The following is an 18,175-nucleotide window of genomic DNA, read 5'->3' as shown; positions in this document are numbered from 1 at the left end:
CACTACTTCTTTCCGTGTGCACCTTCCCAGCAATTGAGATCAACTAGAATGCTGCTGTTAAAAATCCTGGATATGACTGTAAGTGGACTAAAGTTAGGGCATTCTCAGTGGAGGATCCTTGATTATGGAACTCACTTTCCCTGTTAGTGTGACAGAGGCCAAAATTGTTGAGATTTAGGAAATGATATAAGGTTCATCTTTTTACTTTTTTTGTGTTATGGCTGAGTAAGTTTTACTTTATTGGGGACAGTTTATTTAATTGTGACAGTCAGTTGTTGTGACAGACAGTTGTAATTATTGTGACTCAAAGATCTCCTGATGCCAGCTGGCAGAAGGCATAAGGGGTACTTAGCATTTTACAAAGATCCCTGGGGTCAGGTATCTACTTAATAGTGTGCCAAAGGCAGGTGAGCTCTCTATTGAAAGCCAGTAGCTTACTGGTCATCATAGTCATAGTGAAAGGTATGTATGGATGATATTTAAGGAGTTATATATCTATACTGAAAACTATGTGTTTAAGGTGTATAAGTTTAGACAGCTCACCAGAAGGTGCTAAACAGCTTCTTTTTAGGTAGAGGGTAGTAAAAGTTTCTCTCTCTGGGTGGTCATTGGGTATTTTGTGTCTAACACTGTAAAACCTAGTCTACACTAGAAAATTAGGTCAGTTTAATTACGTCAGTTGGGGGGTGAGTAGCATTGTTAAACTGACCTAAGTCCTTGTGCAGAAAGCACTAGGTTGATGGAAGAATTCTTCTATTGACCTAGGTACCGCTTCGTAGGGAGGTGGATTAACTACACCTACCTAGTACTGTCTACACCATCGGCATAGGTAGTGTCTACACGAAAGCAGCTCACCTATGCTGCTGTAGCCTTTTAAATATAGACATACCCTCAGTATATGTGCATTACTGAGCCTAATGCAAATGAAGAAGCTGTGAATTGACATAAGAGAAGCAGGAAATAACAAAAATAGTGAGGGGGTGTCCTGTTTACGAATAAAGACAATGGATTTGGGGGGCATAACTGGAGGTACTGAGATGAACCTGGGATCTTTCACTGAGGAGACAAGCTGAGAGCATGCTTGGTTTCCTGGAAAAGGGATCACAGCCTACCTGGCTGAAAAACACGTCAGCACTACCAGAAAACATGATAGTAACTAGTTAAGTAAGTCTAGGTTCTAAAATGCGTGTTATGATTTTATTTTACACGTAACCATTTGTTTCCAGTGTTTCTATTTACTATTATTTAAATCTCTCCTCTTTGTTAAATAGCCTTTTACTTGTTTTCATTATAAACATATCTAAATGCTAAATGGAATGGTGATCTTGAGCTGAAACTGGTATGCTTGTGAGTACTATTTATTTGGAAGCAGCTACCTTGTGAATTCTGTTTCTAGTGGATCTGGGGTTGGTCACTCCAGGGGGATGCTTGGAAGGCTGGGGGGTTGGAGTGTGCCAATCACTAACATCGAGAGAGAGAGAGAGCGGGGCCTGTATAAGCCTTGAGGGGAATGGTTGTGTTGCCTGTGGCTAGTGGAATTGGGGAGGCTTACAAGGAAGGCTTCCTTATGCTAAGGGCAGGATGCTAAAGAGGTACCTCACAACCCTGGCAACTGCCAGAAAGTGTCACAATGATCTTTTCCTTTAAGACCACTCTATTGGTATAACATGAGAACTCCAGCTAAGAACATAAGAACAGCCACACTAGGTCAGACCAAATGTCCATCTAGCCCAGTATTCTGTCTTCTGACCGTGACCAATGCCTGACTGGAAACTCCTGGAGTGGACTGTGGAAGGAGAATACAGGTGTAGTTACCTAGCAGCTGTGAAAATATCTAGTCCCACAAATAGGATAATTATAATAAAACTCAGGCAACATGTACTTTGTTGAGCTTCAGGGAAAAATAAACTACTGTACTCCCCTTTTAATAGAAAGGGGGTGATGTATTTAGTTCCAAATTCTGTCCCTCTACAGCTCCAAGGAAGCTCCACATACAAGGAAGCATAGTTCAGTGGATAGGGTATTGGCCTGGGACTCAGAAGAGCTGGATTCTATTCCTGGCTCTGCCACTGGCATGTTGTCTGATCTTGGTCAATTCAGTTCACCTCTCTATTTCTTCTGTCAGTTCAGATTAAGAACATAAGAAAGGCCATACTGGATCAGACCAAAGGTCCATCTAGCCAAGTATCCTGTCTTCCTACCGTGGCCAATGCCAGGTGCCCCGGAGAGAATGAACAGAACAGGTAATCATCGAGTGATCCATTCCCTGTTGCTCATGCCCAGCTTCTGGCAAACAGAGGGTAGGGACACCATCCCTACCCATCCTTGTTAATAGCCATTGATGGACGTATTGTCCATGAATTTATCTAGTTCTTTTTTGAACCCTGTTATAGTCTTGGCCTTCACAACATCCTCTGGCAAAGAGTTCCACAGGTTGACAGTGCGTTATGTGAAGAAATACTTCTTCATGTTCGTTTTAAACCTGCTGCTTATTAATTTCATTGGGTGACCCCTACTTCTTGTATTATGTACTTCCTTATTTACTTTCTCCACACCAGTCATGATTTTATAGACCTCTATCATATCCCTCCTTAGTCGTCTCTTTTCCAAGCTGAAAAGCCAATGGCATTTTGGGATGTATAAGTAGGGGCATAGCGAGCAGATCGAGCGACGTGATCGTTCCCCTCTATTCGACATTGGTGAGGCCTCATCTGGAGTACTGTGTCCAGTTTTGGGCCCCACACTACAAGAAGGATGTGGATAAATTGGAAAGAGTCCAGCGAAGGGCAACAAAAATGATTAGGGGTCTGGAACACATGACTTATGAGGAGAGGCTGAGGGAACTGGGATTGTTTAGTCTGCAGAAGAGAAGAATGAGGGGGGATTTGATAGCTGCTTTCAACTACCTGAGAGGTGGTTCCAGAGAGGATGGTTCTAGACTATTCTCAGTGGTAGAAGAGGACAGGACAAGGAGTAATGGTCTCAAGTTGCAGTGGGGGAGGTTTAGATTGGATATTAGGAAAAACTTTTTCACTAGGAGGGTGGTGAAACACTGGAATGCGTTACCTAGGGAGGTGGTAGAATCTCCTTCCTTAGAAGTTTTTAAGGTCAGGCTGGGATGATTTAATTGGGGATTGGTCCTGCTTTGAGCAGGAGGTTGGACTAGATGACCTCCTGAGGTCCCTTCCAACCCTGATATTCTATGATTCTATGAAGTCTAACTCTTATTAATCTATCCTTATATGGAATCTGTTCCATTTTCCCTAATCATTTTTGTTGCCCTTTTCTAAACCGTTTCCAATTCTAATATCTTTTTTGAAATGGGGCTACCACATCTGCACGCAGTATTCAAGATATGGGTGTACCATGGATTTATATAGAGGCAATATGATATTTTCTGTCTTATTATCTATCCCTTTCCTAATGATCCCTAACATTCTGTTAGCTTTTTTTGACTGCTGTTGCACATTGAGTGGATGTTTTCAGAGAACTATCCACAACTATCCAAGATCTCTTTCTTGAGTGGTAACAGCTAATTTAGATCTCATCATCCTCTGCAGGAAGTTAGTCCCAGAGTATAGAACAGTCTGGTGGAGTTCTGATAATAAAAGTGCATTCATTGCATGATCTAAAGCCCAATGAAGTCAACAAAAAGACTCCCATTGACTTCTTAGGGAGCAAGATCAGAACTTAAAAGTCTGATCCTGCACCATTAAAGTGAATGGGAGATTTGCGGTTGACTTCAACCAAAGCAGGATCAGGACCCTGGTTGATCTCTCTGTGTCTAGATTTACTCCCACATGCTACTGTGGTGTTGGGTAATGTTTTTTACTCTACATGCACTCAGAGGCTCTGCAATGGGAGCATTATATACATTTCAAAGCGGAAAAAAAATCACAGAAGTGCCCTAGTTCTGCACCCTTCTAGCTTTAAGCTGTAGTGACCTCACTGAGCACAAGACTGTTTTTTTTTCTGATCTTTCTGAAAGGAGTCTTGTTTGCTTGCTGGCCCTTACACACCAAGGCACTGTTGTGTTACTTAAAATTGTAAATTATGTCTGTTTAAGAAAATGTCAGTGTTTTTTAAAACAGAATAACAGAACTGGAAAAGTCTTGGCTGTGCCGTTTGTTACCAAAGTTGCATGCAAGCAGAATGATGCATTCATCATTATGAGCAGATTCAAGGAGACTAATGACTGGTACACAATACAGCTTTAGTTCTTTCAAGTAACATGATAGCTGTTTCTATTCTCGCCAGCAAGATTATCTGAGCAATGTTAATGCTCATAAACTAGCCTATAGAGGTACTATGACTACAAGACTGTACTTACAAACAACGAAAACTTAAAGAAAATAATCCCTATTAATTAAATTGATCTTTCTGTCAGAAACAGGGCTGCAAGGTAACTATTGCCTTGGTTGGGTGATGTAATTTCTTTAGCATCTGTACTTGTGCTCTGATTATATTGTTTATTCCCTAACAGCTCTGTGGAATGGTTCTTCAGCATTAGTATGGGGAAAGTTGCTATCGGTATTGCTTATCAGCTACCTGGTGAAAAGCTGATCTTCGATCACATTACATTAGCCTCTTTTATATTAGACAATACTTGGATCCTGGTAAAAGACATTACCAATGTGAGAATGACACTCATGACTTTGAAATACCCCAATCAAAGCAAAACCAACCAACTAACTAACTAAATAAATACATCACAAAAACAGAAATTAATAAAATCTAATCCCACCTCAAAACCCCCAGTCCACTAGGACTTTGGTATTGCCATTGATTTTATGTGGAAGGCACTCAGATACTACAGTGATGGGAAATGGTATAAAACCCTAAAATAGCTAGCTAGATCCTGTATATGGAGAAATGCTGCAATTTGCAGTTTTATGTTATGAAATACCATAGGAAAATAGCCCAGGGCTCTGACCTGTTGGCCTGGAGTTGGATATTTACTTAAAAATCCTTTTGCATGGCTTTGTTTGATTCACCTTAAATAGCCACCAAAAGAGAGGCACTAACTTTCTAGTCGCTGCTTTGGTGGTGTGTGGTGGCTTTTTGTGTTTGAAATACTGCTTGTGCTTTTGCTCTTTTCCTCTTCCACAAGGGAGGTGCTGCTTTTCCTGTATTTTTTCACTAAACACTGAGGTTACGCTATGCTCTTAAGTGTCGTCATTTTGGAAGCCCATAAGTGAGACTTTAGCCGTCTTTGTGTGGGTGGAATGTGTTCACTGTGAAACATGAAGAGATGTTTACCAAAACTTTTTCCCATGAGAATCAGAATTTTTCCTCTCTGAGATCCAGGTTTCGCCTTAGTGGAACTTTACAAATATGTTATTTCAGTGACCATTTTGTTGACTCAAGGTTCTGACCCTAGAAGGTGATGGCTCTGAACTGTGACTGCCCTTTTGCCTGCCAGACTTAGTCACAGATAATTGCCTGGAGCATTTGCAGTTAAGTTGCTGCCCAAAACATATACGTATATGGTCATGGTTTTCAAAAGTGGCTAGTGATTTTCGGTGCCCAACATGAGACACTTTAAATGATTTTAAGGGGTGGATGATCATATTTTTAGAAAATCAGGCCCCTTTTAAGGAATCTCAGGCTGGTTCCCCAAATCCTTTCTAAAAATCTTGGCCCATATATTTTATTTGGTTTTAAGCTGACATTAACATGGACAAATGAAAAATATCATACACAATTACTTCCTAAATATTCTTTCAAGTGAGAACATCTCCATGTCTGTGCCCAAGTTGTCACCTTTTGGTTCATTGGGGTATGGCAAGATGGATGCCTTCTTGGGAGTCTGACAAATGGGAAAGACCAATCTGTCTACCACATTTTTCTGAAAACATGGCTCTTAGGCTCTAATAAAGAAGTTGAAAACATGTTCTTATTTGTCAGGGAAGTAAATGTCCCACAATCTTAATTACAGTCTCCAGAAGCAAAGAAAGCCCCCTCAACACACCGCTTTCCACTTGGGATGAACCAAGTTACTTCTAACTGCTAAGTGTGATTGTGTTCAGTTAAGGCCAGTTAAGCTCTTTTACTTTCTCATAAAATGTATGATCTCATTAGACCTCACAAGTTAAGCGGGATCAGGCTGGGTCAGTACTTGAATGGAAAATGTCTAGGAAAAACTCAGGTATCAAAGGAAGTGGTGTTTTGGTAGGAGGCACTGTCCCCTTGGACTCAGTACTGACCCAATGGATTTAGTGGAGGTTGTGCCCCTGAAGGCGCTACCTGACATACAAGGTGAAACACACGAAATTCTGACTATTTTCATTCATCAAAATTCCATGGCACTTTCTACAGTATTAGGGGTATGTTAACACTAATGTCGTGGCCAAATTCCAAGGTAATTACATTCTGTCTCTGTACATTTTCTTTATTGCTTCCTTTGACTGTAGTATTCTCCTTCACAGTCTGTCCTGAATGCTTGTGAATTTCCAAGGTGTGCCTATCTGTGCTAGTACCTGAGCACTGTTAAACAGATGCTGTGTTCCATCCCCAATGGTGACTGCATAATGTTGGATGAATAGGAATACATATAATACACATGTGATGTTTTGAGCAGACAATAATTTGACTTTAATAGGCCTCCATGCAAGTAAAAGGGTCTGTCCATGTTGAGTCATTTGTGAGGTTCAAGTCTCATTTTTCAAGGTGTCTTGCAATTCTTTAAATAAAACATGAGAACATATTTGATTCCCCAGTTTGCTACAGTTAGGCCTATCCTTAGATACTTATGCACTTTTACCAACATATTTGCTTTTCCAGAATCAAGCTCTCCTATATGACCAAACCAATCCAAAGGTACTAGAAATACTCTTTATTAAGATTGAGTTCGTTGGACAGAAGTGCAGGTCTTTTAAAAAATTGACAAAATTTCACATTCTATCATCTTTCCTTCCTGTCTTACTTCTACATTTTCCCACCAATGATTTGTGCCACTACTTCCATAGCAAACCTAGATCAGGGTAGAAATCTGGATTTTTTTTTTAACCCGAGAAGGAAAGGATTATGTTCCACAAGCCACATATCGGCCTCTGCTTCCTATTTTGACCTTGATCTATTACCTTTGTATTTGGGATCAGCCATGTTGGCTAAGTATGAAGTTCCATAACTTAATCATGTTATAATTTATCCTTGTGTGATCCTAATTTGTTTGTTTTTTTGTTAAAGGGACACAAATGCCTGCATGAATACTGACTTAATTCCTTAAATACAATATTGTGTGTCATCTGACTAAGGTTGAGATTTTCAAGGAAGCATAAGGTTACTGATTCCCATTGAGTTTCATTGTGAGTTGGGCACCCAAACCCCATAGGTTCCTTTAAAAATCCCAGCCTAAATTGCTAAACAAAGCAATGACTAGACGTGATTTTAATAGAATGATTTAATCAGTTTTATAATTTTTTTTTAAAATTTAAGGTTCTTTTCTTTCACACTATTTGGGGCTGATTTGTTATTCATTGTGAGGTTAAAGGAGAAGGGGCTGTTAAGAATAGAGTTGTTTGGAAAGTTTATAACAAGCCATTTTTTTTCTTTAAATTTAAACTGTTTGTGAAACGGGATCATTTCTGATTAATCTCTCAATTCAGGGTTTTTTTTGCAAAAATAAAAAGTTTCAAAATCATTGAAACAGAATATTTTGATATTTTTGAACCAGAAAGTTTTGGGTTTTTGAGTCAAAATACCTTTTTAAATTTTTTTAAATAAATTTAGACTAAAACTATTTAAGAAAAAAGTTAAATATGGAAGGTTTCAAAATTATCCAAACTAAACTTTTCAATTGACCCAAACTGATTTTTTTTTTTTTAGTTTGTCATTTTGTGAACACTTTTGAGACTTCAACTTTTCATCCTGATGTGGGGTTCGGAAAGAAATTAGAACTCTCTGAAAGTCTCACAGGATGGAAAACCAGGTTTCTGCCCAGCTCTATCTGTGAACCTATGTCAAGTTCAGGTTCTTGGCTAAAAACATGAACCAGAGTGGGTCCCATCCAATGTAGACAGCTCCAAAATGTAAAGACAGTAGACAGAGACAAATCTGGGGGTAAAGGTGACAGGAGTTCATAATTCTGATTGTCTGGTCGTTACATGAAAAGCAATTAAGGTTTCCCTGCCCCCCCAAAAAGATGGCTGAGAAGATGAATTTAGGCCATTAGGAGTTGCTCTGAAAATAGGATCTGAGTGGCAATGGCTGGAATGGTATCAGCCTTCCTCTTTTCTGTGCCCAACTGGTGGGAATCCTAGTGAAGAGATCCTATGTGATATGACTGAGAACACTTATGAAAAAAGGGACTGAGAGATAAATAAATGTTCATTTATTAAAAACAGGTTGTCAGATATTCTCTGTGCACACATGGTTGTGGTTTTCTTTTCTTTTTTAAGAATCATTGGCTTTAGCTTGAAGGGTGGAAAGTAGCTTTACATAAGGAATTTTAATTGCACTCCTTTTAAAAATCCTGTGCTTCAAAAAACCTGGTCTTACTGGAAAGATTTATTTAATGTATAGACATAAAAACAAAACATTGTTTCAAAAGTTCCTCTTCTGAATCTTGGCAACTGTATTCTACCATTTTCATTCTTTTGAGGTCAGCCTCCCACTGCTATCCCAGTAATCTTAGCACCACAGCTGAATGAAACTGGAGCCTAGAAAACAGACTTGGGACCAACCAGTGCAGGAAGCAATGCAGAATTACCCTGCTCAGTGGGAATCTCTGAGAGGAGCTGTGCCCTGCCTTAGGCACAGTCAATCCCTCTTCCACCAGTGCCTTAGCATGCAGTGGGACTGTGCTGGATTTGCCATTCATCAGGATGGTTGTCCTGTCTGTGGGCTGCTGCAGATGGGGGATGGGGCCATGCCTCCTCCCCCACCCATTTTGACTATAATTATAATGGTCCTTCCACTAATGGAAACACAGGGACAGAAATTGAGAAAAGCTCTTGAGTGGGCAGTGCTGGTAAGGGGGAGGCTCTTTGTGTGCTGCTTTGCTTGTGCACTTTTGCTAAGGGTCTGTCACACCGTGGCATTTGGGAAGGTGCCAGTTGTATATGCGCCAGTTCACTTGACCACGTTGGACGTAAAACAGATTATTTTTTCTGCTGTGTATTCTGCTTGCCACAGTTAAGTGTACTAGTGCTTCCATGGCCCTATGGTATCTGATACATGTGCTACTTCGGGGCATGACTATTCCACTGATAGAAGTTTTGTACCATGATCCTGCCTGGTGGGTAATGAACTGGTTCAGAAATTAACAACGGGAACCCAGAGTTATTAGCATAATATTCTGAGCATTATTTAATTATTTATTTAGGCCAACAGCGCTCTGGGCACTTTACAGATAGTATGACGACAACGTCCTGCCCCAGAAAGGGTGAAAAGAGGGAACAGCCATGCCTGGGAGACAGATGCAACTATAGAGGGGTAGGATACTGACACAGAAGCAAGTGTGGTGGAGAGGGTGTAAAAAAGGGGCACAAGCAGCCATGATGTGAGAAGGTTTCCACCCTTTCTGTCCCATAAGGACTGACCTGTGTGTTTCATAAAGATTCTTCTCCGGGCTGCAACTCAATTGTTTGTTTCCTGCTGGCTGTTTCTCCTTTTCAGCTGCAGCAAGCTCTGGCTTTACCCCCCATCTGTGAACAGCTGAAAGATAGCTGTAGAGGTGGCAAACTGACACTAAACTGGGAGGAGCGGTAGATACGCTGGAGGGTAAGGATAGGATACAGAGGGACCTAGACAAATTAGAGGATTGGGCCAAAAGAAATCTGATGAGGTTCAACAAGGACAAGTGCAGAGTCCTGCACTTAGGACAGAAGAATCCCATGCACCGCTACACACTAGGGACCGAGTGGCGAGGCAGCAGTTCTGCAGAAAAGGACCTAGGGGTTACAGTGGATGAAGAAGCTGGATATGAGTCAGCAGTGTGCCCTTGTTGCCAAGAAGGCCAATGGCATTTTGGGATGTATAAGTAGGGGCATAGCGAGCAGATCGAGGGACGTGATCGTCCCCCTCTATTCGACATTGGTAAGGCCTCATCTGGAGTACTGTGTCCAGTTTTGGGCCCCACACTACAAGAAGAATGTGAAAAAATTGGAAAGCATCCAGCGGAGGGCAAGAAAAATCATTAGGGGATTGGAACACATGACTTACGAGGAGAGGCTGAGGGAACTGGGATTGTTTAGTCTGCGGAAAAGAAGAATGAGGGGGGATTCGATAGCTGCTTTCAACTACCTGAAAGGGGGTTCCAAAGAGGATGGATCTAGAATGTTCTCAGTGATGACAGAACAAGGAGTAATGGTCTCAAGTTGCAGTGGGGGAGGTTTCAGTTGGATGATAGGAAAAACTTTTTCACTAGGAGGGTGGTGAATCAGTGGAATGGGTTACCTAGGGAGGTGGTGGAATCTCCTTCCTTAGAAGTTTTTAAGGTCAGGCTTGACAAAGCCCTGGCTGGGATGATTTAATTGGGGATTGGTCCTGCTTTGAGCAGGAGGTTGGACTAGATGACCTCCTGAGGTCCCTTCCAACCCTGATATTCTATGATTCTAAAAGCTGGAGCCATCTGCTGCTGAGAGAGGAGAAGCAACTGTGGGTTGGAAAGGAAGGGGAGTGCTGAGCTGTGGTTGTACAGTTATCCCACCTAGTTGCATCAATGCCCATTTGTCCATGCAAATGTGGGTTTTATACCTGCACAAATGTTTTGCAAAGAGAGACAATATGGGCCCATATAAGTCTAAGTTTACCTTATTAGGAAATCTGTAATATATAGGCTATATTGCATGCCTGAGGGGTATAGCCATTTGTTACTGTTGCTGCTAGTCTTGAATTAAGACAGACTGTTTGTTTGTGATCCAGATGTGGTAGAGAGTCAGCTATGGGCAGAGGGCTGGGAATCAGCAAACCTGGGTTCTGTTCAAGGCTCTGCCACTGACTTGGTGAGTAACTTTGGGCAAATCACTTGGCCTATTTTCCCATCCTTTTGTCTCTTATTTAAATTGTAATCTTGCCAGGCAAGCACTGACCTATGTGTCCATGGTCTATGCTATGGGTGCTACAGCGGCATAGCCTGATGGTGGTGCAACTATGCCACTGTAGTGTAGATATTTCCTACAGCGACGGAAAGGGTTTTTCTACTGCTTTTCTACTGTAGGTAATCCACCCCTCTGAGGGTTTATAGCTAGGTAAACTGAAGAATTCTTCTGCATACCTAGCGGCATCTACATTGGGAGTTAGGTGGGCATACGATGCTTAATTTGTATTGAAAGAGGCACTGGGGCTTAAGAAATTAGATGCTGGGGCTCAAGCAATATTTTTGCTTTCATAACTGATGCAGCAAGTCCAGCCCTGGCACAAATTAAGCACTGACAGCATAGCTACAGTGCTCAGGGGTGTGAGTTGTGCACACCCCTCAGCACCATAGCCATGGCAATCTAACTTTTAAGTATAGGCCAGGCCTGTCTCTTATACAGTGACCAGCATGGCGGTGATGAGATCTCACTTGGGGCTCTCTAGACCTTACTGCAGTATAAATAATAAAGAAAGGTGGTGCAATACATAGCTGATTGCTTCTGGCCAAATGCCCAAGCACAAAGGGCTGCATCATTTAAAAGATAAAAGAGTCAGAAGAAAGAAAAGAAGAGCTGAGCCGGGCTGCGGTGGGCGGGGAGGGGAGGCATCCATTTGCGGGACAGGAGACAGGTGGAGTCAGGAATGAGAAGAAGAGAGGGGCTGGGAGCCCTGAAAATTTTGTGGTATCTCAAGATATTTGCTGGATTGGGAGAATTAAGACTAAATAGGGGACTTAATTCATCCCTTGTTGCTGTAATTTCTGTGTCTTAGTCTCTTTTATATGCTGAGTTATCCCAGAGGCTCAAGGAGAGTCAGTGTCAAGCTGTATCTGCAGCAAAGTCACATGCTGATGAGTAATTCGGAAAAAATACAAAAGATCCTTTTTCTCTTTTTCAGATTTGCTTAGCTCATGCTCATGAGCTGGAGAATAGGAAGACAGGCAGGAAGATGATGCATGATCTGGACTCAACACTGTTTATGGGACCTTCCTCCTTCCAGTGAACAGGTAAAATTATGATTTGAATCCTGCCTTGGCAATATGGATCACAAAAATGTTTCCATAAGGTGCTTGTTTTGGAGTTCAACAGGGCAGAGTAGGCAGCGATTGCCTAATGTGCTCCAACGTTCTTGCAGGCTGGTGGAAGTCAGGCCACATATCTGTGGTGATGTGAATGTGATATCTCTAGTAGGAGAAAAGATTTGTTCCTTTCCATCAGACTTCATAAGAGTCAGTGTACAGGCTCAGTCCTTGAGTCCACACATTCTCACTCCCTGCTCCATCTCCCTATTCCTGATTCTGTAACATAGTCTAGTCCTTGTTTTTTTTTCTCTGCATGAGCTTTCTTATAAAAAGAACATAAACAAACAAATGACATCTTGCAGCTTAACATAGAACTTCCCTATACTTACTCTCCTGCTAAATCCAACTTGAAACTTCCACTTGATTAAGAAATATAACCAATGCCCCCCTCCCCAAAATAAAGTAACTTAGAAGAGGAAGAAAAATGGGTGTTAAATGCAATTAGATGGGAGTCATAACTATTATTATGGAAGCTCAGGTCATGTATATGCTCAAAGAGTGACTGAGGAGGAGATTGTCAAAGGTGGAAATGGTAATTAGGCACCCGACTATCATTGATTTTCAGTGGGAGTTAGGCGTCTACTTGCCATTTATACTTTTGCAGCTCTCCTGAAACAGAAATTCTTATCTGAAAGATAGTCTCTGTTTTGTAAATGTAGCAACCAGAAAGTTTCCAGTATCCTAAAGATGCCCTTATAGTTCCTCAGTTTGAATGCCATCTACTCACAGGAAGCAATGAGAAATGGGGATGATCTCTTGTCTTTCACCCTATTGGATTTCCAGTTTCTCAGCATGACTGTGTTGCTGGCAATTCAGTGATTAACCAAGCCTTTTTATTCTGCAGTCAAATCTCCATTAAAAAAAATATTTAAAATCATATAGGCCATAATGACTGAAACGCTGTATTTGCGAATAACAGCTTTGCTCTTTCCATTATTTGTGTGGCACTTCAGCAGATGGTTTTGTGTTAGATTTAGACAGTGACAGGTACTGTAATCTCTAAGACAAAAGCATGTGACTGAGCTTTATTCCAATCTGGTAAACTCATGATAGCGGCTTTGGAAGAGCACCGAGATAAAGCAAAGTAAAATATGTGTGAACAATCAGAATGACACGGTTGGGTTGCTCTTTGTTGCTGTTGGAACAGCTTGCTGGTCAGATAGCTTTCTGGATACTGTGGAGAAATTAAATCTACATCCTAAATCCTAGCGAGTATGGATCAAATTCAGCACTAGGAGAGGTTGGCACAGCTCCTATTAAAGTCAAGAGGGCCTGTACCATGGTTAACTTATTTACCTAAGGTACTTCTGTTGCTCCCAACACCATAGTGTCCGAACACCTTATAATCTTTAATGTATTTATCCTCACAACACCGGTGTGAGGCAGGGAAGTGCTATCACCCCCCATTTTACAGATGGGGAACCAAGGCACAGAGAGGCTGAGTGATTTGCCCAGGATCATGCGGGAAGTTTGTGGCAAAGCAGTGACTTGAACCCCAGGTCTCTCAAGTCTAATACCGTAACCTCTGGACCAGCCTTCCTCTCTGTTTTATCCTCTCCATGTGTAACTATGGTATATAATCTTTTAAAATCCATAGAGACAAAAAGGCCTATAACATACATCCCCTTTGTGTGGTTTGACACCCAATCAATAGTTTTTCAAAAACAAAGTTAAAACACGTACTGTATTATGATTTGGGGTTAAATCCCTGTGCAGTGCATGGGGATTTATTATTATTTTTGTTATTTGTATTGTGGTAGTGCCTTGGGGCCCTACTCCTGGGTCAAGGCAATGTTGTCCTAGGCAATGAACAGACCCATAACAGGCAGTCCCTGCTCCAAAGAGCTTGAGACATTGGAATGATACTGAGTCAGTCAGAAAACTTCTTCCATACAGCAGTGGGATTTTCCTCTTCTTGCAGAGAAAGTTTGGTGCTGTTGTTGGGTTAATTTTACAGTACAATACAATTCATGCTGAATGTGCAAGGCAGAACTTTCCAAACCCAGAAAACAATACATTTCTTTCTGGCTTTCCAGACCCCTGCCACATCTTATATCTTTCCTATGTGCTTTCAGTATTGCTGCTGATGTTCTAGTGTATTGAAACCAATATTGAAATTCCCCATCACTGTCCAAGGGCAACAAAACACAAAATATTTCCCTTTCTTATTTGCATCAAGTTGAGGGAGGATGCAGATGTGACAGGAGCAAGATGAGAATGTTTGAAACATATATGCTATCTGCAGAGAGCACTGAAGGCCAAATCTGTCCTATCTGAGAAAGCATAGAGTCAGCTGGAGCTCCACAGCTGCAATGGTGGATGCTTCCCTGATGACCAAACGGTTGAATCCATGACATTCCAAGTCTTTGGGGGTGACTTTCGAAAGGCATTGCACTTGTGTAGAGCCTCCTTAAATCAGCAGAGGTAGGGCTGGGTTCTAGGTAGCTGACTGATAGCTGCGGGGAATCTTAAATTCACAGCAGAGCCCAAACAAGTGTCAGCGAGGTGATCTCACTTCTCATCAGGGAGTTGGACAAAGTACATGGCCCAGACTAGTCCAGCCCTGGAAGAACTTTGTTTTCTTATTTGTGGTTTCCCACTGCTGCATACTTGTAGTTACTGCAGCTGTACTGTTGGTTGTGCGGAGCAGAAGTACGTGGAAACTTAGCTGGAATTGTGGGGTCTCATTTGTATGATCTCCCCAGTTCCCTTCAATAGCTCCTCAGCCTTTTCCAGGCAAGCCTCTGCACTGGTCAGGAGTGCCTGGATGTAGGAATAAGGGGGATGTGCATGCCTTACTATCTAAACCCAGGTTCAAGATTTGGCCTTCAGAAAATCATCTGTGTAATGTTATGTGTATTCAGTTCCCATGGAGCAAGAAAGGAATACCAAACTCTGAAAGCTCAGGCCAGGACAAACTTAATAAATAACCTCACATAGAAGAAATTATACTTGACAGTGTTTTATATACACATTCCCTGTGTCCTTAAAGAAGGCAACATCCCTCAAAGAAGTTACAGTTAACTAGTCTTTCTGGGAGAGAAACCTTCCCCACATGCAACTCACCTCTGACCCATCTCATCTCAAAAAAGCCAATAGTGGTAATAACCTGAGAAAACCACACTTTGTAGATGTGTCTGAATTTGTACTTTATGTGATTCTGTTCAGTGTCAATGATGCTACATTACATAATCATAATAAATTAAGTTTCCTTGGAACCCATGACCAAAGGCCTCTGGATGACTTAGCAAATGCAGTTAACAAATGTACAAAGACACATGGTGTCAGCTTTTGTCTATGTCCAGAAGAGAATGGAAACATAAATGAAGAGCAACCTTTGCACAAAAGCAAATGAAACCCAAAATGACAAAAAATAGAATAAATTCCATCTTGAAGGAAATCAGGGACCTAAAAGAGCAGATATCCAGAGGGACAGAATTCCTGTAGCGCAGGCCTTCAACAGAAAAAAATCCTCGTTCCCATTCTCTCTGCATTACATCTTGGGATGGTCAACACATTCAGTTCAGTCAGTCTCACTGCTGGCCCATAAGGCAGAATGCTTCACTGAAGGTAGATGAATCCTATATTATTCAGGGCTTTATGCGCTAATGATATATCATGAGGTACATCCATTAATTTGTAGGTAGCCAAAGCTTTTTGGAACTTAAATATTCTTAAATCTAATAGATGAAGTCGTCTGAGAAGTCAAACTGCCATGTTCTTGTTATGTAGCAGCTGTAGTCTATAAGTGGTTTTCAAGAGTAAATTTGCATGTATTCTAGCCTAGAGGTCACTGTTAAAATTGAATTAGACTGATTGTTGGAAATCGCTGATAAATTTTAAAATAGGGAGTGGCTTCAAGGAGAGAGGGGAGCCTTAAGAATGGAGAATTTTCAAATCCAGGTGTCTAAAGTCATAGTTAATGGCCTTCAGAGGTACAATCAACTGCAGGTCTTATAGAGTCCCTTCTTTTCTTCCCATAGCTCCTTTTTCCTCAGCTCCCCTTTTGATTTTCAGAGCGTAAAGAGTAATAAATATCTACAGCTAATCTATCCACCTAGTGTTAGTACCATTAAAAAAGTCCACAATTACTGACATTTACCACTCCACTGGATCTGCTATCCTGCAGTTCTTTCTTCCTTGTAAGTGTGGGAAGACACTACGATAGGGAAATGGTTGTAAACGCTGACTTTGTAGTAAGAATTACCATACGCACACATACAAGTATAGCTGAACTACTCTGTGGGAATATCCATCAAGATAGACCAGACCCATGCAAATAATACATATATCACAGAAAAGTTCAACATAAAAATCATTCACTAAGATAAAGAAGTACCCTCAAATCATTCTAAAACCATTCCAAGTAAACATGTTCTCATTTACAAATTAGTGGTAATGATTCTCTTAGATTTGCTTTGAAACCACTGTGAATCTATCACCATAAAAAAATAAAACAACCAACAGTTACAGAAGCAGACAGAGAATAGCTCTATAGTTACAAAAATGATGCCAGGTGATTCCACCTAGCAAATAAAATTCTATTAAAATACTTAAAAATAACTGCACTCAAGTGCTCAGGAAGCTTTTGAATAATTACTGCTTTTGGGAGAGAGAACCTCTGGTGATTTCTGACCCCTAGTGCTTTGTCTTTTCATTTAAGGGGACCTAGTGTAGTACCACTGAGTTACACATTGCTTTTAGCTGCACCAGCAGAGAACTGTAATACTAGAACACATATTCCAGGGCTTTAAATACCTGGAAGCTCTGAAATGTATTCAACCCACACTTTTCAGATTCCTGAAGCGAGTAAGACCTTTGTGCTTTTTTCATTTCTAAGTATCTGGATTTTCATAAGTAGAATTATACTTAAATACCAACTTACTTATCTTTGCAAGCTTCATTAGCATCCATCTACACCTTTCTTTCTGCACAGTATTTTATAAGCACAGTGTACAGCTTTTTAATGCAGTTCTGCAGCAAGGCATGAGATTAAATATTCAAATAGCAACCAATGCAGTGTATGTGCTTTTTACCCCAGAAGAATCTCTTCAAGAAAAAGCAGTGGCAAACTCTGAATTAGTAGCTGCACAATCCACAGTTGCAAATTGATCGTAATCTTTGGGTCTCAACAATGCAGTCTCAAAACTCTGCTCTGTATCTGCATTGGGGACAATGAAAGAGAAGGAGAGAGAGAAGAAGAAGAAGAAGAAGAAGAAGAAGAAGAAGAAGAAGAAGAAGAAGAAGAAGAAGAAGAAGAAGAAGAAGAAGAAGAAGAAGAAAAAAAAACACGAAAATGAGATTTAAAAAGAAGTTGTCTGGCCCACAGTGATGAGATTAGATTCAAGAGACCATTGCCATGGTTTTATACTAACTGAAAAAACATTTGTTGTCCTACCACAAATGAGGATGTATTGGTATGTCAGAAGCTTTTAGCAAACAACTGGTTTATTTTTGAATGTGGGGATTTTAAATGTCACAGGACTACGTTTTTGGATTTGTAGTCATGGCTATCCAGCAATACTGCAGCACATATACATGACTAAACCGGTCTCTTCTAACTTGATATTTTCTGGCTATGAGGAGATCTCATTTCAAGTCACAATGCTGTAAGATAAACCCTGCTTCATCCTCCTTCTAATTCTTACCACCAACTTTTTCTTTCTTCACCCTGAATCAAAAGTCCTATTCAGCTTGTTGCCAGATGTGAGCAATCACAGCTTGACATAGGGTACAAATAACACCTACTCCAGCCATCTACTTTTAAATTGGAACGGGGCTCTTGATGTGTGCTAGAGATTGCTCTGGTTTATGTAACTTGCACATGAACAGTAGTAGGCATCAAGTGAGAATTACATGAGAGAACTTGGGGACTGCAAGCCCAGCGGCAGCTTTGGAAATGAAGCTAGCCATTTTAAAATGGAGGTAGGTCAGAAGTCACAGTTCAGACTGATTTTTGTAAGTGGCCTAATGTTCTCCATAAGTATATATAAAGCAGAAAGGGTCTGATTTGAA

At 40.9% G+C, this 18,175-nt stretch overlaps 1 long non-coding RNA gene across 3 annotated transcripts in view; it reads left to right on the top strand.

The window, feature by feature from the left end:
• Window positions 1-18,175, top strand: part of LOC311516477 — a 165,746-nt gene that overhangs the window by 40,416 nt on the left and 107,155 nt on the right. For 2 of the 3 annotated variants that reach the window (XR_014710423.1, XR_014710424.1), the window contains exons 2-3: window positions 10,867-10,946; window positions 11,977-12,085. This is a non-coding gene — a long non-coding RNA (uncharacterized lncRNA). The remainder of the gene's footprint in view (window positions 1-10,866; window positions 10,947-11,976; window positions 12,086-18,175) is intronic. The other variant, XR_014710425.1, reaches the window with a different exon arrangement.

The sequence above is a fragment of the Lepidochelys olivacea genome, assembly GCF_965140295.1.
Source record: "Lepidochelys olivacea isolate rLepOli2 genome assembly, chromosome: 2".
Classification (NCBI taxonomy): Eukaryota; Metazoa; Chordata; order Testudines; family Cheloniidae; genus Lepidochelys; species Lepidochelys olivacea.
The sequence above is the reverse complement of the archived record's forward strand: the minus strand, read 5'-3'. Positions and strand labels throughout refer to the sequence as shown.